Here is a 23646-nt window from a genome sequence, read left to right as displayed (position 1 = left end):
AAAGGTACTTCATAACGTTTGCTTTACTTTACTGTACTGTGCCTGTACTTTTACTTAAGCAATAACATTTTGTACTTCTTCTGCCACTGCTTATTGCACACAATGTAGCTAGCTTTATCAGAACTAGTCCACATTGTTTAATAAAGAAATAACTATGATTTTGTAAAGAAAATCATCTAAAATCATATTTAAATGTCTATCATTGTGGTATCAACATTTATATCAAGATTTTAGTATATTCCTTGGTATTGAAATAAAAAAAAGTTTTCCATTTTTGTAGCGTGACAATACTAGTTTGAACAAAGATCTATTTATTATTATCTTAGTTGTGCTACATTTTATTGTCTTAGTTTTCTTTTGAGGCACACATGATACAGTATCCTGACAGCGAGCTACGTCAAACTGATGCTCAATTAATGCAAAGATAAAGAAAGCACATAACTACAAGCGACAGAGGTGTCCCTGGAGACATGAGCACTGCACATGCTGTGATGGATGGCTACAACAAAATAGGACACCACTTATGCATTTATAACGTCAGCCACCATTGTGACATGCTGACCCATTAAAACCTCATTTTAATAGGCTGTCACAGTATTTTACATTATATTTTATTGTTTTTTTTTTTCAATGCATTTCAAATATGAATTAATTATGCATAAAACACACACTTTACATTTACAATTATTTATTAACTGTTATAACTGTATGGATTCTGGTTCAGTGGTTTTGTCCTTCAAGATTCCTTGTTGGAAAGCAACCATCACTTAACTGTCAAGACAAAAAGGGACAAACAGAACATGACGTCTTGGACTGGAATGGTTTAAGAGGAACAGAAGAAACTGCTATATCAATGGTTAGACATAATGTAACCAGCCTGCATTACTGATTGAACTGTTGTAGTATTGAACCATTGCTGTGAGTGACAGAGTGACAGACAAAAGTGCTTTGAAATTAGCAATGCTGATGTCAAGTGTGAAAGCGATGTGAAGCATGTAAAGAGCAACATATCAGAAACAGAGCCAGTGTTGAACACAGAGGAATCCCACTGGTCAAAACAGGACAGGCTTCCTACACAATACTTTCCTCTGCCCTGTAAAGTTTCTACAGCTCATCTATGATTAATGCCTGCCTTTTTACCACACTGCTTATACATAGCCCACAGACTTACAAAACATTAAAAAACAAAACCAAATTAAGGCCTTTTTTTTGGGTGCGAGCAAAATGGTGAAATAATATCCATAATATCTTACATACACATTAAATATAATATTCATGTGATGGTCATTTAAAGAGGACCCCAGGAAGACTATTGGTCATTAAATGAGTAGCTAATGGGGATCCTAATAAAACAATTGCACAATGCATTGTGCAGCACTAGTTTCAGATCCTTACTCTGTACAATCTTTCGCAGTCAAAGCAGAATAGTTAAATCTCACTAGAGTTCTGTACTTGATTTCTTATGCACTTAGGCTGAAGTGAGACCCTCCTGGGGAAAAATACAAGCATTGTCTCTCAGCACCAATGTTCATTCACACTTTATCCTCCTCTGTGAGAGGGTGAATTGAAAGCCAGTCTCTTATTAATATATCTATATATGATATAGTTACTTTAAAGGATTGATTTGGCTGCTGAGATTCACATGCATCCCACAAAATGATGCTTTGCCATCCATGTGTCGATATGCATTGAACAGCTGTTGTGGTCATAAGGACATGCTGACAACAGCAGACTTAACCTCATGTCTGTGAGTCTGAGCACATCCATTACAGACAGGACGTAATTGGATTCACAAATCAGTCTTGGCTCTGGTTTTATAGTACCACTGGGTTTAATGGGTCATATTTTAGAGACTGGTGAGAGCTCCAGATGGAGCTTGATTGCAATGAGGAACTGGTGCACAACTTGCCTGACCAGCCAGTTCCTCCTACATTATGTTCAAATGCAGAAGGGTCTGGAATCCGACCATAAAAGGGTGTGGATAAAATCTCCTAACTTGGGCCTCTGATTTGTATCTCACTTATCTCAAATGCATAAAACCTCTTTGCTAAATATCCTCGTAATATTCAGACCAAAATATATACATCATATTACCTCTGAAAGTAGTGCTTTGGTTGTTGATTCTGCAGACATCCGTTTCTCACTCCGCTGTGTTATCCCCCCCTTTTTTTTTACCCTGCCATGTTTTCTTGGACGCAAACAGACCATGCATTTCTCTGATTGGTTAATCCACCTGTCCACGCTCATTTGAAATCGGGGTGACAGGGATATGTTTAAGGACCAAAATGTCTTTTGTAAAGTCTTGTCAAAGAGGGTGGTCCTGGCTGGTCAGACAAGTGAACAACTACAGTGGTGTGAAAAATCTTAGTCCAAGACAACTCTAGGAGACACAAAAGCCCCCCTGTAAAACATAAATTAAGTTCAATTTCTCTAGCCTCACCCAAACCTGATTACTGCTAAACTTGTTCCTAATCATTAAATCACCAAAATAGGACCAAAGTAAAATAAACTAAAACCTATCCTCAAAAGCTAGACATCATGCTGAGTCCCAAAGAAATCCAAGAACAAAATGAGAAAGAAAGTAATTTAGAGCTTTCAGCTTTGGGACTACGGCAAACCACAGTGAGCGCCATTATCCACAAAATGACAAAAACATGGAGCAGTAGTGAACCTTCCCAGGAGTGGCCAACTGACCAAAATTACCCCAAGAGCACAGCACAACAACATTAAAGGAACTGCAGGCCACACTTGCCTCAGTTAAGGTCAGTATTCATGACTCCATAAGAAAGACACTGGGCAAAAATGGCTTACATGTCAGAGTTCCAAGACGGAATCCACAGCTGACCAAAACTAAGGCTCATGTCAATTTGGCCAAAATAACTCTGTGGACTAATGAGACTAAAGTTGAACTTTTTATGTGTCCAGTTACATCTGGCATAAAAGTGACACCTTATTTCAGAAAAAGAACAATAGAATGTGGTGGTGGTGGTGGTAGTGTGATGGTCTGGGGCTGTTTTGCTGCTTAAGAACCTGGAGGACTTGGTGTGATAAATGGAACCATGAATTCTGCTGGCTCCAAAAAAGGAGAATGTTCGGCCATCTGTTGGGTTCTGCAGCAGGACAATTATTGAAAACACCAGCAAGTCCGCCTCTGAATGAACCTTGAGTAAAAGGGGTTGAGTTCTTTGGCCAGTTTGTGGTCATCTGCGGTGTGGGCGACTCAGGGCTTGTAGTTGGTGAGAAGCCAGAGCCCTCTCCACAGAGTTATTGTCATCGTTCCAGACGTGGTTAGATCTAACTCTCAACACCTCTCTGCTATATCCATACTTAGCACATTTGTAGAGGTCTCTATCACCAGCCCTTTGTCTCTATCACCAGCCCTTTGTCTCTATCACCAGCCCTTTGTCTCTATCACCAGCCCTTTGTCTCTATCACAAGCCCTTTGTCTCTATCACCAGCCCTTTGTCTCTATCACCAGCCCTTTGTCTCTATCACCAGCCCTTTGTCTCTATCACCAGCCCTTTGTCTCTATCACAAGCCCTTTGTCTCTATCACCAGCCCTTTGTCTCTATCACCAGCCCTTTGTCTCTATCACCAGCCCTTTGTCTCTATCACCAGCCCTTTGTCTCTATCACCAGCCCTTTGTCTCTATCACCAGCCCTTTGTCTCTATCACCAGCCCTTTGTCTCTATCACCAGCCCTTTGTCTCTATCACCAGCCCTTTGTCTCTATCACAAGCCCTTTGTCTCTATCACCAGCCCTTTGTCTCTATCACAAGCCCTTTGTCTCTATCACCAGCCCTTTGTCTCTATCACCAGCCCTTTGTCTCTATCACCAGCCCTTTGTCTCTATCACAAGCCCTTTGTCTCTATCACCAGCCCTTTGTCTCTATCACCAGCCCTTTGTCTCTATCACCAGCCCTTTGTCTCTATCACCAGCCCTTTGTCTCTATCACCAGCCCTTTGTCTCTATCACCAGCCCTTTGTCTCTATCACAAGCCCTTTGTCTCTATCACCAGCCCTTTGTCTCTATCACCAGCCCTTTGTCTCTATCACAAGCCCTTTGTCTCTATCACCAGCCCTTTGTCTCTATCACCAGCCCTTTGTCTCTATCACCAGCCCTTTGTCTCTATCACCAGCCCTTTGTCTCTATCACCAGCCCTTTGTCTCTATCACCAGCCCTTTGTCTCTATCACCAGCCCTTTGTCTCTATCACCAGCCCTTTGTCTCTATCACCAGCCCTTTGTCTCTATCACCAGCCCTTTGTCTCTATCACTAGCCCTTTGGTGTGTGTTGGTATCATGCTGACCTCACAGAATTGAATGTATGCATTTTGTGTTTCCTTGCGTTGTCTTTGACTAATACGTTTGTTTGATCTGAACCATTTAAATGTGACAAAGAAATCAGGAGGGGGCCAATACTTTTTTACACCGCTGTATTTGTGTACCTTATTGTCCCTCTATAGGAAAATGTGTCCTCTGCATTTGACTTCCATGCTGGTGAGTGATTGCAATCGTGATTTAATCCTGGTCAGGAGCACCTTAGCTGGACATTTTGACCTGTTGTTCAATATACTTTACTGAGTGAGGCTTAGATGCTTTTAAACAGGATGCCTTGTTGATTGGTTGGTGTTAAAGTTTAAAATTTGACTTCCAGCTTTCATTTCCCAATACCCTTTAAAACCCTTCTTACTAGTGTTGCGCTTTATCTTGTTAGTGGGGTTTGTAGGACAAACCTGTACAGAGCGAAAATTGGCTCCTGGGGCTGTGTAAACTCTGTGTAGCTACTGCAAAAATCCCGACAAGAACAAGTATTGCCAACCACTGACACCATAACCATGTAATTTCCCTCTGATGTAGCGCTGTGATCAATGTGATGACACTCACACTGTGCTCAGTTTCTTAATTTAAAGCGTACAAAGCCCATAATCAGTTTCTGGATTTGAATTTCATTATTTTATGCAGGAAGTTTCTATAGAATCCCTCTGATTTATTGCCTTCAAATGTTCAAGTCGTCATAGCAATAAATCATCAGTAAGCGTTCCGATATGGGTTGGAGTCTGGACAACCAAAACTGTGATGTATTTTGCATTCAACTGCACCAGAGCAAGTTGAGCTTGTACGTTTGAGGGCAAGAGAGAACGTTGGAAATTACAGGAAATAATTAAGACATTTATAATAGTTAACGTAACATTTTATTGCTATAAAGTAGAACAATGGGGTGAACTGTATGGCAGGCTATTTCCATGCAGTCGTTATCCAGTTTGTACTGTTTCCAAATTTTGAGCAGCTGCTGGTACACTGGTCCAAAAACTACCGGTACTCAGAAGGAGACTCAAAAGTCGTAAACATGCACCATTTTCTCCGAACAAACACACACAAGTCAGAAACCAATGTGAGGCAAAGTGCTAAAGGTAACAAATGCACACGAGTCGAAGACCCCACTAACTTCAAACTCAAACGTGCCTTGCCTGGTAGTACATGTTGGTGTAGGGCTGCCTTTCTGACGCATTATTTTGACCCATTTTTTGTTTGCCATTTCCATTGGCCTATTTTAAGTTATCCGAATAAAATGTGGGCTTTTTTACTGAACTAACGTGACGTGTAGACCTCTGGGTAAACACATTTGATTTGCTTGTAACTGCAGCTAGAGTGAAATTGAGGGGTTTTATTTGGGTGCAAGGTTTTTATGCGACAGAGATTGATTTAAAGCAGGGGAACAGCAGCACTTCAGCTGTATGTTAGCATCACTTCATGCTATTAGCTCCAGGACAAACTCATTGAGGACAGTAAGCTCCACATGCCTCCATCCTCCATCCAAAAATCGAAATCTGCATTTCAAATGAGTAATGTAAAATAGTTTGTAGAGAACTAAAATGTATTGAAAAAAGCTAACGCAGCTTATGTTGGGTCACGTCCAGTGACTTTTGGCATCTTGCATGTAACAACTTTTCTGAAAAATGTAATGGCAACAAATAAAACCTTAGATAAGTCCTGGATAGATAGTTTCAGGGTTACAGATGTGGACAGTGCAGAAGGGAGCAATGAAAGGGGGGCTTAAAATGCGTAAAGACCTTATTTCTGTCATTAATTATTAATTGTCACCTCTCGGTTATGCAGTTTTTGTAATCGTCTGGTACAGGGGTCCACAACCCAAAATGTTCAAACAACCGTATTGGACCAAAAAAAGTAGCCAGTAGCCGCAAAAATTGAAAAGCCTTATATAAGATTTATGTAACGGGAACTCAAGCTGTAAGTGTATTAGCTCTATTAGCCTACTATCAAAATTACAAGGCTACAAATACATAATGAGCATTAAATATTTATTTTCTCTGCAGCGCCCCCTGGAGTAAGTGACGCACCATGTGACTATTCTGCTATACGATGTTTGGTGCTTTAAGTTTAACTTAGTTTACAATGTTAATGTATCACGTTTCATTGATGAAAATATAGAAATACAATTAAGAAATCAGATTTTTGATGTAATTTTTATTTTGAGGATCAAGGGGGAAAAAAATCAAAAACGCAGTCCTCTTCAAACCTCAACAACAATAGAATCCTCTTCTCTTTCCCCCCATGTCCAGGCAACAGTGGAATTGAACACAGCGTGTAATTATATATTTGATAATTTCTTCAAAGTTCACATACCTGTAGGGATGCAGACCTAAACCCACATTTAGGTTCAGGTCCGGATTCAAATCCAGAGCTTTAGGTTCAGGTCCGGACCTAATGAGTCGGACCTGAACTATGCCATATTTGCATCATGTTATAACAGCGTAACACAAGCTACTTGGCTCAATTAAGTTGAAGACACATGAACAAGGACGACTATCAAACACAAGGCTTAACTGCAGACTGAAATTAACTCAACTTGTCTGCTTTATTCACTGTTTTTAACAGAAATTACAACTTACAAATCACAAGCTACGAGCTAGCAGCTAAACTATAGCTTAACAGTTAACACACATTCTTGTGTTTCACTTGAGGAACAACTCAAGACTCAACTCAACAACAAGAGCAAGTTGAGTTTTGTTGACAGAGTCAGTCTGGGTCAAGGGTCAAAGCAGCTGTTTCATCTGATTCAATGTTTTGCCTTTAGATACATTTCCACTCTTTAATTTTGCAAATCCATTGGCATCAAAAGTCAGGTAAAAACCTTCAAACAGACAATACACCAGTGTAAATAATTAAGGAACAGTGTAAAATAACTGTTACAAAAACTAGCATAAAAGTCAATTAGAACCACTATAAAGCAATCAACTTATAGTACTACAGTGATCCCTCGTTTATCGCGAGGGTTACGTTCAAAGAACAACCCGCGGGAGTCGAAATCCGCAAAGTAGAAACCTTTATTTTTTTACAGTTATTATACAATGAAATACTCCATAAAACATTGAAGCTCACGCGCGCCGCTCTCACCGGCCTCGCAAACTTCAATTTGGCAAGCGGTTTTACGTACGTGTACATATTAATCCATAACGTTATTGACACACAGGTAGAGAAGACGCGGAGAGACTGTTTAGCCAATCAGAATGCAGAACACAATGCATGATGCAAATCCATGAAGCAGCGAGACCGCGAAAAGTGAACCGCGATATAGCGAGGGATCACTGTATAGCAGTATCAAAAGTAGAATATGAAAATATTTTACACAGCAAATCAAAATAATACATCATATTAGCAGCATTAAACACCAGACCACATTTAACAACTGTAGAATACAAATACATAATACTATTACCAAATATAAACTCCAATTAATGAATGCAGCAATTAAGCAATATTACTTTGAGTTTAACTTTGACTTTGTATTTACTTAATGCCAAATACATCACACCACAACATAACACTAAGTTATTTCATTCATATTTACACCCAGACCAAAGCACAACCCAGACAAGACCACGCTGACCCCGCCCCTTTAACAAGCAACGACGTCCGCAGCACATTAACCATCACAACATCGCACGTGGCGGCCACGGCTTAAAACTGTTCAGATAAAGCCGGCGATCTTACCGGCTGTCACTTCAATGTTCACATGTGGATACACGGTTCTGCGCTGTTTCTCACATCTTATGCCCGGAAGACGCGTGCGTCACTAATTAGGGTCGTGTGCGCCATTGACAGCGACGCATGGCAGTGTTTACATCTTTTTCAGCGCGAATTTCGCGATCAATGGAAGATTTAAGGTGGTCTAGATTCTAGAACAAAAAGGATATAGTATGTGAGTGCTAATGAGTGATTTTTTTATGAGTCCAGAACCGAATCACTGGGGTTTCGTTTTTTTTGGACCTGAACCGAAACGTTTTTACAAGTCCAGATCCGGTCCGCCGTAGCGGTGCGCATCCCTACATACCTGCATATCAGCGCTGCCTGTTCGATATCGATCACATCACACGACTCATCACCAATCGAGTAAGTTGGAGCTGAATTGATGTCCTTGATTTGCCGATTGGTGATGTTGCCTGCCATGTTAATGGCCCTTTCCTTCACTCACCATCTGTGAACGGTTTTCCATGCTTTATTATCTCCAAGGTTAGAACAGAACTAGCAGCAGTAGTGTAGTTTGGAGAGACAATCCACTTCTTAAATCTATCCTCTAATTTCTCCAGAAGTGCTGCAATTGTACTTTTTCTCTCCCTCCCAACTGGGTGGTCGGCTGCATATTTAGCATGCCTTCTCTGGAAATGTCTTTCCAAATTACTCCTTTTGTTATTTGACAACATCTCATTACAAAGCAAACATGCAGGTAATCCTTCCGCATTGGCAATGAAAGCAAATGATTCGGTCCATTCTTCCTTGAATCCTCTGTTCTCATCAGCTTTCTTTCGTTCCGGTTTGTTTACAACAGGCACCTGCAACTTTGTCGCAGGCTATGACCCAAATCTTAACATTTTTACACCACCCAGAGAGAGCAGGGGGCAAAAACAGATACTTCAAATGCCCCGAAATCACATATTTAACCAGCAAGATGTTCAATAAGGTGAAAATGTTACTTCTCCTTTAATGGTCAGCATTTACATATTAATTACCACGGTGCACATGTATCAATTAGGCTAACCACATGTTTAGGCTCATTTTATTCTATTAATTAAAAAATCCCTGTTAAGAAGCAGAATAACAGTAAATAAATGAAGTATATACTGTCGGAGTCTGGATTTGAACTCTCAACACTACAGCCGGCTGCACTTGGAGCCTGGCACACGTGTGCTGTGACTTAACCACTGAACCACCTCATGTCCTAAAATGAAATGCTCAATGTAAATGAGATGTCACTCATCTAAGTTTGGCCAATCATGGGCAGCACAGTTCAACTCCCGGTCCAGACCAAGACTTTCTGTGTCTCCATGTTTAATCCCATGTCTGGGTAGGCTTCTTCCAGTTTGATCCATCAACACAAGTCATGTACAATAGTTAAAATGATCCAGCTATAGTAGTCCTGACTAAACTGGCTCTGGCAGATCGAGTGAGTGTGTATCACTCTGATCAATCAGTCTTCTCCAATGGGTTCTTTGACCGGTAATCCCGCAGTTACGCATACACTTTTACACAGGGAAGGAGTGTCTAGTCCAAGGACATAGCAATGCTATTAAAACTAGCTAGTGTGGAGTTTGAATCACCAATCTTTCATTTGGAAACTTCCCTTCCAACAACTAAAATGTTGCCTCTATCACTTATAGGGGGTCACCATGAATATGGAACATGTCTTCAGTATTAGTTTAGAGACCATCCTCCCAAGTTGCTCTATAAACAGGTGCTGTTTGTAAGGTAAGCATCTGGTCTTTGGTGTAATTACAGATTATATTGTGATAGGCCCTTTAGAAGACAAGATTAAACAAGGTTAAAATTTATCCCTGACTTTAATTATACCAGGATATGCTGTTTATTTAGGCAAAGGGTGTGAATGGGAAGAGAGAGGGAAGAGGGAAAGAATGAGTTTTTAGTACGAGAGGCAACAATAAATGCTTGAAATCATCCATCACACTTTGTGCTTTCATATTAATGGGCTGTGTTTATTGCTTAAGCAGGGAGTTTCCTGGCAGTGATCGTCTCATATATTTATTGGTAACACTTAGGGATGAAAACCTAAACCCACGTTCAGGTTCAGGTCCGGATTTGAATCCAGAGCTTTAGGTTCAGGTCCGGACCTAATGAGTCGGACCTGAACTATGCCATATTTGCATCATGTTATAACAGCGTAACACAAGCTAATTGGCTCAATCAAGTTGAAGACACTTGAACAAGGACGACTATCAAACACAAGGCTTAACTGCAGACTGAAATAAACTCAACTTGTCTGCGTTATTCACTGTTTATTAATAGAAGTTAAAACTTTCAAATCAGAAGCTACGAGCTAGCAGCTAAACTACATAGCTTAACTAACAGTTAACACACATTCATGTGTTTTACTTGAAAAACTTCTGAAGAGCAAGTTGAGTATTGTTGACAGAGTCAGTCTGGGTCAAGGGTCAAAGCAGCTGTTTCATCTGATTCAATGTTTTGCCTTTAGATACATTTACACTCTTTAATGTTACAAATCCATTGGCATCAAAAGTCAGGTAAAAACCTTCAAACAGACAATACACCAGTGTAAATCATTAAGTAACAGTGTAAAATAACAGAGTTACAAAAACTAGCATAAAAGTCAACTAGAACCACTATAAAGCAATCAACTTATTGTACTATAGCATTATCAAAAGTAGAATATGAAAATATTTTACACAACACATCAAGATAATAATATATAATCATATTAGCAGCATTAAACACCAGACCATATTTAACAACTGTAGAATACTAATACTACAATAGTACAAAATATAAACTCCAATTAATGAATGCTGCAACTAAGCAATATTACTTTGACTTTACTTTGTATTTACTTAATGCCAAATACATCACACCACAACATAACAGTTAAAGGTGGTATGGATGATTTTTTTCAGCAATTTTTTTATCATATTTCCTCGTGGCGTGGATAAATCATTTGTCCTGCCACGTATCAATCATAAAACGCACCTATCGCTCACCTGCAGCCGCGTCAGGCTCGTCCCCACGTTTCCGCGTGCCTTAGCGCATGGATCTATCATAATATAGTTCCCTCAGTGTACGGGGCAAAATGAAGACGGAGAAAGACAGTTCGAGCTGACGCAGAAGTGGACAGAAATCTACGGGAGACGAGAGATGCGATGCGCTCCGTTGCGCTAATAAACAAACGCACGTGTGTGTTGTATCAGTCCGCACGGGGGAGTGCGCATGCGCACTTCCACCTGTGTTCTCAACCGAAAAATCGTCCATTGCGCCTTTAAGTTATTTCATTCATATTTACACCCAGACCAAAGACCCAGACAAGACCACGCTGACCCCGCCCCTTTAACACGCGACGACGCCCGCAGCACATAAACCATCACAACATCGCACATGGCGGCCACAGCTTAAAACAGTTCAGATAAAGCCGGCGATCTTACCGGCTGTCACTTCAATGTTCACATGTGGATACAGTGATCTCTCGCTATATCGCGGTTCACTTTTCGCGGTCTCGCTGCTTCATGGATTTGCATCATGCATTGTGTTCTGCATTCTGATTGGCTAAACAGTCTCTCCGCGTCTTCTCTACCTGTGTGTCAATAACGTTATGGATTAATATGTACACGTACGTAAAACCGCTTGCCAAAGTTTGCGAGGCCGGTGAGAGCGCGCGTGTGAGCTTCAATGTTTTATGGAGTATTTCATTGTATAATAACTGTAAAAAAATAAAGGTTTCTACTTCGCGGATTTCGCGATAAACTAGAATTTAAATTAGATTCAAAACATTTTTCAGGAGCATTCTGAACAAAGAGAACATTATTAATCAGTGTTGAATATCACATACCATAATGACTTATATTGTATCTTGAATCAATTATTTTTAAAATATCCCTATCGGAGACCAGAGTTTTTCATACATAAAACTAGTAGATAAACGTATATGTTTTTTAAAAAGGCTCTGGCTTATTGTGGTTTTGAAATTTGTTTTGTGCTTTTTCTTCAGTGCAGAAATCAAGTTTGAAATTGAATATTGAGAAAACAATAATATAGAATCTATTTAAGAGCTACTAAGTTCTGGTAAAACAAATGACAGTATACTGCATTTCTGCATCCCCTTTCGAAAGTTTGTGTTTCAAAATGATAATGAAGCTCAAAACTTCTCTAATGAGAAATAAACACTGAAGTGCACAGACAAGGCAGAGAAAAGTCCTCCAAATGAGCAGCAGCAGTTCACTCCAGACTCCAGACATACCATGTACTTCAAGTGCCGCCTTGTTCATCTCATTACACTTGTTGACAACCGCAGACTGTGACTGCTCGTGCTGGGAGACAGAGCCTGGAGGTGGGAGACAGAGCCTGGAGGTGGGAGACAAAGGTGGGAGACAGAGCCTGGAGGTGGGAGACAGACGTGGGAGACAGAGCCTGGAGGTGGGAGACAGAGGTGGGAGACAGAGCCTGGAGGTGGGAGACAGAGCCTGGAGGTGGGAGACAGAGCCTGGAGGTGGGAGACAGAGCCTAGAGGTGGGAGGCAGAGGTGGGAGACAGAGCCTGGAGGTGGGAGACAGAGGTGGGAGACAGAGCCTGGAGGTGGGAGACAGAGCCTGGAGGTGGGAGACAGAGCCTGGAGGTGGGAGGCAGAGCCTGGAGGTGGGAGACAGAGGTGGGAGACAGAGCCTGGAGGTGGGAGACAGAGCCTGGAGGTGGGAGACAGAGCCTGGAGGTGGGAGACAGAGCCTGGAGGTGGGAGACAGAGCCTGGAGGTGGGAGGCAGAGGTGGGAGACAGAGCCTGGAGGTGGGAGACAGAGGTGGGAGACAGAGCCTGGAGGTGGGAGACAGAGCCTGGAGGTGGGAGGCAGAGGTGGGAGACAGAGCCTGGAGGTGGGAGACAGAGCCTGGAGGTGGGAGACAGAGCCTGGAGGTGGGAGACAGAGCCTGGAGGTGGGAGACAGAGCCTGGAGGTGGGAGGCAGAGGTGGGAGACAGAGCCTGGAGGTGGGAGACAGAGGTGGGAGACAGAGCCTGGAGGTGGGAGACAGAGCCTGGAGGTGGGAGACAGAGCCTGGAGGTGGGAGACAGAGCCTGGAGGTGGGAGGCAGAGGTGGGAGACAGAGCCTGGAGGTGGGAGACAGAGGTGGGAGACAGAGCCTGGAGGTGGGAGACAGAGCCTGGAGGTGGGAGACAGAGCCTGGAGGTGGGAGACAGAGCCTGGAGGTGGGAGGCAGAGCCTGGAGGTGGGAGACAGAGGTGGGAGACAGAGCCTGGAGGTGGGAGACAGAGCCTGGAGGTGGGAGACAGAGCCTGGAGGTGGGAGACAGAGCCTGGAGGTGGGAGACAGAGCCTGGAGGTGGGAGGCAGAGGTGGGAGACAGAGCCTGGAGGTGGGAGACAGAGGTGGGAGACAGAGCCTGGAGGTGGGAGACAGAGCCTGGAGGTGGGAGACAGAGCCTGGAGGTGGGAGACAGAGCCTGGAGGTGGGAGACAGAGCCTGGAGGTGGGAGACAGAGCCTGGAGGTGGGAGACAGAGCCTCAGAAAACATAATTATTCCTAAAGGCAAAGCAAGTTTATTTGTAAAGCACAATTCGTACACAAGGCAATTCAAAGTGCTTCACACAACAGGAAAAAAAACATTAAAATCACAAAGACATGACAGAAATCACAAAATAGTTTAAGACATAAAAGAGAAGAGTGCAAAGAAAATAATTTCAGTCATATGCACAGCTAAACAAAACAGTTTTTAGCTTAGATTTGAGTCGAGATCTAAGCAACATTGTGACATTGTGAATATTTTACTGTCACATATTGGCATTGATAGTGACGCTGTGAAGAGTCTAAAGCACAGAGCTACATGCAGAGTGGAGCTGACAGATTGATCGGAATAGAATTGAAATTGCAATTTGAATGGACAAAATTAGCAAAATGCAAAGGCTGCCGTACCATTTTTTTCCTCCACAAACACTGAAATCTGAAGTCTTACTCTGCATAAAAACTGCCCAGCCTGTAGTTAAGATCTATTTGTAAGTCCAAGAAAAACTTGAATTGCAATTTGTTGGAAGTATTGCGGTTAGATTTCCAATTTATGTTCTCAAAGTATAGGATTCCGTTTGCAGCGGACATTTCACACACATCCAAGGGCATTACTGTAACATTTGAGAGAAAACTGAAATGAAAAACAGCAAAACTATTACAAGAATTCCATGCATTTCAAAGTTTGTAGAGATCTAAACAAAACAGGATTAGATAGCTTTTGCCCTAAAAAAAAAATTTATTTTCAAATGACATTGTACCTAAAACCAATGTCTCTTTAATACAAACTGACAATAACACAATGTGATACAAACATGACACACTGTTCAGAATCATTTTATAGGTGAAAAATCTGAACAATTATTGGAATTGTGATTTATGTTTTCTAATCAAGATATAGTTCACATTTTAAACACATCCACGATAATAATTGTGACCTAGATATGGCCTAGTGGGAATCACAATCAATTCAATAGCTATTTTGATTCAATTGCTATGAACAGTAATTTGCAGCGCCAATGCTGCATAAAACATGCAAATGTTCACTCATAATTTGAAACAATTTTTCTCCGATTGCTACAGTTTTTGGACTTTTAGACTTGAACGTTGCTGTAAAATAAGAGCTCTGTTGATTGAGGTGGGGATTGAAATGGACTGAGGGTCTGATTGAAATCACTTGAGTTTAAATGGTGTTTCTGCTCGTTTTTATTCACAGAAGAACATTCTGCAGCAGCCTCTTCATCTGGGCTCACTGCAGAAACACTGTAGTAGTAGATAATGTCTCCTCATGAGGAAATTGGTTTGCAGAGAGTTAAAAACATATAAAAGACACATAATATGCAATATGACCTTTTTAAGCTTTTTTACAACATGGTCGTACTTTATTCACGCTTGATTCATCTCTCCATCTTGAGTCTCAAAAATCCCTCCGTTTCAAGTTTCCCAGATTTGTGACGTCATATAGAGCTCCTGAGGTCGCCTGTTGTTAGTACCGTATTTTCCGGACTACAAGTCGCACCGCAGTATAAGTCTCATCAGTCAAAAAATGCATAATAGAGAAGAAAAAAACATACATAAGTTGCACTGAAGTATGAAATGCGGTTGCAAGTGTGAAAATAACAAATAATATCATATATAAGTATAAATATAAGTATAAGTCGCACCGCGGCCAAAACTATGAAAAAAGGTGTGACTTATAGTCCGGAAAATACGGTAAGTCCATACGTCACTGCCAGTCTCATTCTGAGCATGTGTGCCATCAAATCACATCCTTACATCTGCACGCTAACATTAACATGTCAGGGGAAGCTAGCTTTTGTTTGTCTATCCCATGGTAATTAGGGCTTGACTGATACGTTGTTTTGGAGCCGATACTATTGCTTATGTTAAGAGACTTGGAAATTCCCATTAATTGGCAAATCTTGACTTTGTTTTTATTGTGTTATTTAGCAGGAACAACAACAGTAACATGTTCTGTGTGAAGACGGGGCATCTGTGCCTCCAACCTGTGCTCAAACTCCCTGAACAATTCATGTGGCATTTGGTGCCTTCACACAAGCCTTTGAAATGTTGATACTATTGCATAGCTCAATACCAGTACCACAATAATAGCGAAAAGTATCTTCTTATACTGTATAACACTCATACTCACTTTCTCTTATTCTATAAAGCTCAGAATCATTTTAAAACTGTTCGGAAAAGATCAACATTTCTATCTGTTTTTGTTGTTGTATTGATAAATTAATATCTAATTTTGATACTAGTTTTGATGATGATTAGTGTCTGAATTTTGATAACTTCTTTTAATAACTCTACTTATAGCAGTGGAATGTACAGACGTAATAATCAAACGTCGCTGTGCTACTTGACCTGTTGTGACCTCAGCCATTCTGAGCCTGCAGTTAATGAGATGATGTTTTGTTGTTATTTTGAGTTAGCGATCATTGCAGCAGTGATGAAGAGGTTTCTTTGAACGCAAAATGAGTTCTGACACTACAGCCTTTTTGTCTGAAAACTCCTTCCTCTCATGCGGCGCCGACAAAACGACTGCCAACGTTTTCTGCCACACTTCCATTATCACGCATCATGTGTGACAATGAGGTTTTTATTTGATTCTTATTCCAGCTTTGAATGCTCGCACGCATAAGCTGTGGTCAAATTGCACTTTTCATGGCCGCCCTATTCTCAAATGCATTATTTATTAAACAGAGCAATAAACACAACCTTGTCCATGTGTAAAGGGAGTTTCTTCATGTTTTTGCATTTATTTTTAATGTTCTGAATTAGTAGCATTTACATATTGTTTTAGCCTCAGCACTTCTCCTGACATAGAAGAACTTTTGGTTCAATGTTTCAACATTAAAAAAACATTTTCTACATTTAACCAAAAGCAACAACCGCATTTAAATTTGAGGTTGGAGTAGGATGGGCGATATGACAAAATGTCATCATCATTTGTTTGTAGAGGTCTAAGCAACACGTGCAACAAGATGTTTTAATAAGAAGACAGGACATTTGTGTTCTGTGCAAAGGACATGCTGTTATCTAAAAAATTGCGGCTGTTGCAATTTGATAATTTTATGTATTTTTGGAGCCCTTATGTCCGTCCAACAGAGATGTGCCAAAATGTGTCTTGAAGTGTATTAGTTCAGATTTTGAGATTAAATATCAGACAAAATGTGAAATCACAGGTGGGTTGGAGTGGTGTTGAAAAAGTGCACTTACAACAGTTTGTCTGATTTAGACCATCCATCCATCCATTTTCTACCGCTTGTTCCCTTTCGGGGTCGCGGGTGACTGGAGCCGATCCCAGTGACTTCGGGCCTTAGGCGGGGTACACCCTGGACAGTGGCCAACTCGTCGCAGGGTCATGATTTAAACCAATGTAATAAATAAATGGCTGTACTCAATATTCGAATGTTATATATCGTCAAAACAACAATAACGATATTATCATTTCAATCAATATTCAATCAATATATTCACATTCTGTAGAGTATTGAAAATAAGATTAGTTTAGCAATTTACTATTTTGATTTGATTGCCATGTGTGTTCCTCTAGCTTATCTAAGAGTCTCTGTCTAAAATACGTCTGATAGAAGAATTGAACCCTTAAAACAACAGTTACAAACCAGTAGTACAGCATTTTGATCTTTTGGTTACTTTGTAAATAATTTGAAACCTAATTTTCATATGTCTTTTTTTCAAATCAGTAATGAATGTGGTGAATAGCACCAACTTAAGCGTCCTTCTCTCATAAGTAGTGTGAACATTTGCCGAATAACTAGCACTTGTTATCAATGGTACAAGTTTAATGTGTTTTTCACAAATTAAAAGCCAAAAGTGGGAGAGTGCAGTTTTTGGGTTCAACAGAGAATTATAAATATACAGGCTGGTGCAGTAAGTACTTTCTAAAACAGCGTCAAACTGTGTCTCATAGAACACATATTTCTTCCACGATTTGTGACTGCATTGATACATTTGAAGGAGGGAGCTACACTAATCTCAGCGGTACCCATTTGTCTCAGAGCAGAAGGAGGACGCAACAGACAAACAATGCAACGCCCAAGGAGCCCTTTTACAAAACTAATTGGCACATGAGGGAATGCAGCTTCTTATCTAGACAGCTTGAAACTACAATACAGCTACTGGCATCTTTTGAAGTATTTTGACAAGGTGTGGGCGGGATTTTTAAACCAAATTTAAATGTAACCCTTCAGGATTATCTTTTAGTATCCCAAATGGAACAAGAACAAATTCACTGGCTTGATCCCAGGGTTGTCGATCCCTTGATCACTGATACAACTAAAAAAGAAAGGAAAAAAAATAAAAATAAGACAAAGATTCACCTTTTCTGAATGGTTTAGAAGTGTCCTGACCTGTATCAGAACTAGTATAAGTATACTAGTATATCGTGGTAATATTAATAACTACCTTTATTTTCTGTTATTTTCCTTTTATTTTCCCTAATACTCTTTGTTGTTTAAAAAAGGAGCATATTTACTATCATTGTGGAATTGAAATTGGTATTATGTGTCCAACCTTTTGCCAGAATACACACATGTGTGGTCACCCCGCCCTCCAAACTCAAACAGAACCGTGCAATCAGATCTATTGCTCATCTATCATTTCCAACTAAAGCAAACTTCTCTCACCTTGGGTTACGAAAATGTCCAGGAAATACTGGAGTTTTTCTGTGCCAACTTTTGGTCCTTGGCTTTAAATACAGTCCAAACAAACCATACAGACCAACAAACAGCACAAACAGTACGTTTTGTAATACTTCTGTCATGGTCAAACAAATTGCACTGCATCATCATTCCTATAAACAGAAGATCTGAACAAACCGCGGGTCCAGAGTTGTTCCAGAGTTGCTCCATTTCAGTTGAAAATACAGTCTTCAGTGCAGAGCCTTGTGGCAAAGATGTGTGCTTCACAATAAATCTACATTCAGTCACTGTCTGCAGGATAATATGATCATAATATGACATAATCATCATGCCTGGGCCAGGTAAGACCATAATCCCTCAGTAGGCCTGTGTGGCGTAGTCAAAATCCAGCAGGGAGCGCCTCTGCGTAAAGATGTGACCGGCTCTACTTTCACCTCAGATAAACAGCTCTTTGTGCTTCGCTCTTTGATTCTGCTGAAATCCCTGATATTCTATCCTGTGATATGTTTTCCTTTCTTTTCCCTTGTATGCAGCCATGTTTGTTTTGATAATGGACCATGATTGTCCCTGATTGGCTAATCCATCCGTCAATCACACTCATCTGAACTGAATGTGATGTATAATTCTCTGATGTGTGAGTGCTGATTGTTGTTGGAATTTAACTCAAGCATAAAACTAAAGTTGTCAATATGAAAAATATACAGTGCTTAAAATATAGACACACAAATAGTTTGACTGATGCACAAAACTGTTTTACACACAAACACTGGTTTCACATACACGCAAACGATCCTCACTTATGATCCACGTGGAGATGGTGCATTCAGGGCCCTCCTAAATCTGGGAGATTGTAAACTTTCTTTACAGGGCAAACGGTCTTTGTAATGAAACAATATGATTCCAACTCAAATATAAAGCAAATCAAAATAATAGAGATACGACAACATTAGGTCATGGACAACTGTTTTACTTCATCCTGACACATGAAGTTTTAGTTTGGGCTGTGGATCCATGACAAGGGCTGAACGATTACAGACATACAATATTTAGCTATTTTATATCATATTTGATGTTTTAATACATGTATAGTATAATTAATTCCTATATTAAAACTGCTCCGTTGAAGATGTCGTCCTGACAGGAGGGGTCAGATGCAGAGACCACATTTCCATACGGGACAATGAAGTCCACCTTGACCATAAATGACTGAAATGACAGTTCACTTAGAACATCTGACATCTTCAAATAGCAATTCTGCCCATTCTGTGACGCTTGGCTGGACCCGTCATACGTTTGACTTAAGATTACAGTGAAGTTAAAGAACATTTCAAAGACACTTTAGGTTTGGCTGTCAGCGTCTGACTTTGCAGTTCACCATCAACGAACACGAGCCTTGCTGTTATTATAGATGTCATGTATCGCGTCCGCCGTTTGCCTCCGACACTTAGAGCCACACAGTTATAATGAATGCAAACGCTGACTGGCCGGATGTCCTTTGCGATCCTGTCTAATTAGTATCCCAATTTGCAGGCAAGTTCCAGTTTTCAGAAGTTGTAGGAGGAAAGGGCATTCTTGTGTTGTCGAGACACCAAAAATACACTATTTTGAGATTGCAGAAAAGGCAACATGGACACTATAATGATGCAAGAACGATTCTACACAGAATAATAGTAGCATTTAATGTCACCATAGTATACCATATACAAGGCAAGAGATCAAGATACAATTTTGTCTTTTTATGACTTTTACAGTAGAAGAAAATTCATGTTTTGCTATTTATTTTTGTAACTACCCTTCACAAGAGTAAATGCACCTCCTTATCAGCTCAAAACCCACAGTCTGCTTTTAAAATGCAGTGTGATACTCTTTATTGTGTATTAAGACCTATAGTGTATTATTACTCATCTTACAATTTTCGTTTATGTTGTTATCTCAAATTTGGTCATTTTGTTCTTATCTCCCATTATTCCCTGCCCTCGAACATTGTTGAGTTTCGGTACGAGTGTTTGTATGGATTAGTATGTGGCTATAGAGTTATTATCCACCCTGGTGCACTGAACAATACAGTATTCCCTCTCAGATGTATCAGTCTCTGGTGTGTGAGTGGACATGACCTTATCAGCGGCTGTGGTCTCATTAACACAGCGTCCGTGCAGAAAGGGCAAAGCATTCAGACTGAAGGGGATTCGAATGCAGACCAAACATACATATTGGGTTTAATAAAATAGAGAGGAGTGGATAGAGATTTTAATAAATTCACCTTCAGCGAATTCCTGGAGGCTTCAGTGGATCACAGTCTGAGAAGAGCTTTACTCATGTTATGAAGTAGAGTTATAAAAGTTTTAAATACCATTCACTTAATATGCATTGAGATTAGGAGGGGGCAATATTGGCTAAAAGGAATTCCACATAATTCGGGATCTTGATAAGGCTACCCCAAATAATTTGTCTGTTTGCTGTAACCCGACCCAACATTTTTCAAGTGGGTCGGACAATATAACTTCTGTCTTGCGCGTTCTGTTTTGTTACAGAAGCATGTGGAGGACTGAATAAGAAGACGCATAGGTATTGGGCAGTGCGTTATCAGTCCTTTGGGATGAAAGATAGGATTACCAGCGTGCTAAAAATATTCAACACGGCGATTTAGGAAAGACCGGCCGGTGAGTTGGCGAAATAATTGAAAAATAAAAGATTTTGACGTTTTTTTCAACAAAATGCTGATTGTTTTTTTTTAGTCGGCTAGTTTTACACCGGGTCGGTCGGGTTACGGCAAACAGACATATTGTTTTGCACAGCCTAATGATTGATGCCAATTACCCCAGAAAGTGCAGCAAAGTCATTGTAAAACCAAAGGTCACCAACTCTAACACACATGAACACGCACTCATTTGGATGGACACATTTTTAATATAATATTTCAAATGTTAACAGGTTGCATTTCATTCATGAATCCACAAACCACACCCCATACTCTATAGTGACTCTATAGTCAAATATTTATTGTGGCGAATGTGATTTCAAAGGTTGAATAGAGAAAACAATCGTCTCAATATGAATGATGTGTGTGTAAAAGGTGTATTGTTTAAACGAGCGGCTGAATTGATTGTGCAACTTACACTTTCTCAATCAAATAAATAAAAAAAGAAATATACTTTAAAAAGAAAGAAACTCAAAGTCCTCAGATGTTTGTTTTTTTTCAGAATTTATTTAGATTTTTTTTTTTTCATAAACAAAGTACTCTAATATACAAATGCTGCATATCTAATGTGAAAAAACAAAAACAGTGAATGGTTTTCATTTGAGTTCGTCATATTCTGAGTGACAACATGACATTGAAATATCCCGATAAAGTGTAGATGGATCGAGAAGCATTGTGGCGTGGGCTGAGGAGAGGGAGAAAGCAGATTGACTGACACAAACCAGAATTGGATGGTTTTTCTTTTATGCTTTGGAGGAAATATATTTCAGCGGAACCTTTTGTACCTGCCCCACCACACGGGAGCGGGACGACAGGCTTCCAATACTAAATCTAACAAAGCGATCTAAAAGTTTCCACCGCCACGCTGAGTGAAAACACGCCGCATCAGCTTGACGTGGACGCAAAGCGAGATGGACTTTGAGGATTGTCTTTTAATATAGCTCTTGATCAAACCGAAGAAGAACAAGGGTTGGAATAAATCTAAAATCTGCAGAATTCATATTATGGACTAAATCACAATATAACACAATAATCCTTTACATGTGGCAAGAGAAATGAATGTAAGTCCAGCTTTTGTGAAACCTTAATCTACTTGATATACCTGCCATAGTTAGATGATTGAATTTAAAAGCAGGCAGATGTTTCATTATTGATGTATAATGATTTGTTTGGCTTATACTATGCTCTAGTGGTATAGTAATTATAGCTTTAATGCAAATCAGAACGAGCTTGATGTTAAATTGAAACGTAATTGTTCCTTGTTTGAATAAAATGTCTATCAAAAGTCTTTGGTCAATGATATGGTGATTGCACTGCCCGATTCCTTATGCTTGACCTCTAATACTGCTCTCAAAGATGAACGATCCACTGAAGAACCCTAATTTCCGAATGTTATAACCCGCTTCCACTCAGTATTCTGCTGCGCCCTGGATCACTGTAATAACGGAGCATGTGGGCAATGCATATTTCAAGTATAAAAATGAGTGTTTCTGTGATATATTCCAGACGTAGCTTGGCTCCAGTTTGAGTTTTTCCATCTCGGCTGTTCTCAGTGGCGCCTCATCTCCTCTCAGCCTCATGGTGGGTGTTATTTATCCTTCTCTTCCTCCCGTGGGGGCGAACAACTCCTCCCCTGTCATTGCAGCCAATCTAAACAGCTGCAAACATCTCTTGTCTCTTGTTTCCCTCTGCGCGTCTTCCGTCTGTGTCTCGTTCAAACTATTGGCCGACTTAGCAATGCAATGTGTGGATTTATTATTGGATGTCGTGTAGGAAAAATGCTTTAAAAGAATGACAGAATTAGGAGTGTCTCTGTTTCGCTGTGACATGATGTTTTTTTTATCCGTACAGTACTCATGGGTTTCAGGCCAATGGTTCCTAGAGTTTTACGAGGACCTTTTCCCATTTAAAAGATGTACGATTTTTATTTGAAATATGCTATAGCTATTTTAATTTTAACTTTTTTTATTTGATTTTAAAAATATATATGTATTTTTTCTTTTTTTTCTTATCTTTTTTTGGGGATTGGGCATTTTTTTTATAATGGGTTACCCTGGAAAGGTAGAGGACCAGGACAAGGACATATATATTATATATATATTTTAGAAATCACAGTATACATTGAACACTGTCCTTAATAAAGGAATGCACAATCAAATATGTTTTTTAAAGGAAACATATAGTTAAAAAAAACATTATGTACATACGCTACACATTTACACATATACTTACACTTATACAACAAAAAGAAGAGAGACCACAATTGTAACTCCAACACTGCAGCGCTGCAAAGTACAGTAAATAATAACAGCCCACCCACTGCCCTGAAAATATATTTTTGGAGCTTATTAGTTGTGCGGATTGACTTTTTTCACAATCCTTATACTGTCTTTTTGATCCTGCACATTCATTTTAGGACCGATGTGCGTCTCTTTTCTCTTTGATGATGGAGGACGATCTTTACCATGTCAAATCCTTCAAGTCAGAAAGAAATCATTATCCCTAAAACACATTTTTCAGACACAAACATGAAGCAGCCAGTCAGCTCTCGCCCTAAAGTGCCTAAAGCATCATATAGTGACTCTTTCCTACAAGTTTGAAAAGAGAAACTGCTCTGCACATCACTCCAATATTAAGATATTTGCACTGGCTCCCGGTTTCTTATCGCATTGATTTAAAATGATTTATTTGTTTAAATGTCTCTATGGCCTACACTCCTGCATATTCCC

The 23646-nt window shown here is 40.1% G+C and overlaps 1 protein-coding gene and 1 long non-coding RNA gene across 2 annotated transcripts in view; one reads left to right on the top strand and one right to left on the bottom strand.

The window, feature by feature from the left end:
- Positions 1-23646, top strand: part of LOC140349923 (ecto-NOX disulfide-thiol exchanger 2-like) — a 71311-nt gene that overhangs the window by 699 nt on the left and 46966 nt on the right. The gene's annotated exons all lie outside the window — the stretch shown is intronic.
- LOC140349939 (uncharacterized) overlaps positions 13575-23646 on the bottom strand; it is a 29180-nt gene continuing 19108 nt past the window's right edge. The window contains exon 2 of the long non-coding RNA XR_011924850.1: positions 13575-13764. This is a non-coding gene — a long non-coding RNA (uncharacterized lncRNA). The remainder of the gene's footprint in view (positions 13765-23646) is intronic.

This window comes from Eucyclogobius newberryi, unplaced genomic scaffold (assembly GCF_026437365.1).
Source record: "Eucyclogobius newberryi isolate DKJ021-1_F unplaced genomic scaffold, fEucNew1.0.hap1 SCAF_11, whole genome shotgun sequence".
NCBI classification, from domain to species: domain Eukaryota; kingdom Metazoa; phylum Chordata; class Actinopteri; order Gobiiformes; family Gobiidae; genus Eucyclogobius; species Eucyclogobius newberryi.
This window is presented reverse-complemented; position numbering and strand designations above follow the sequence as displayed.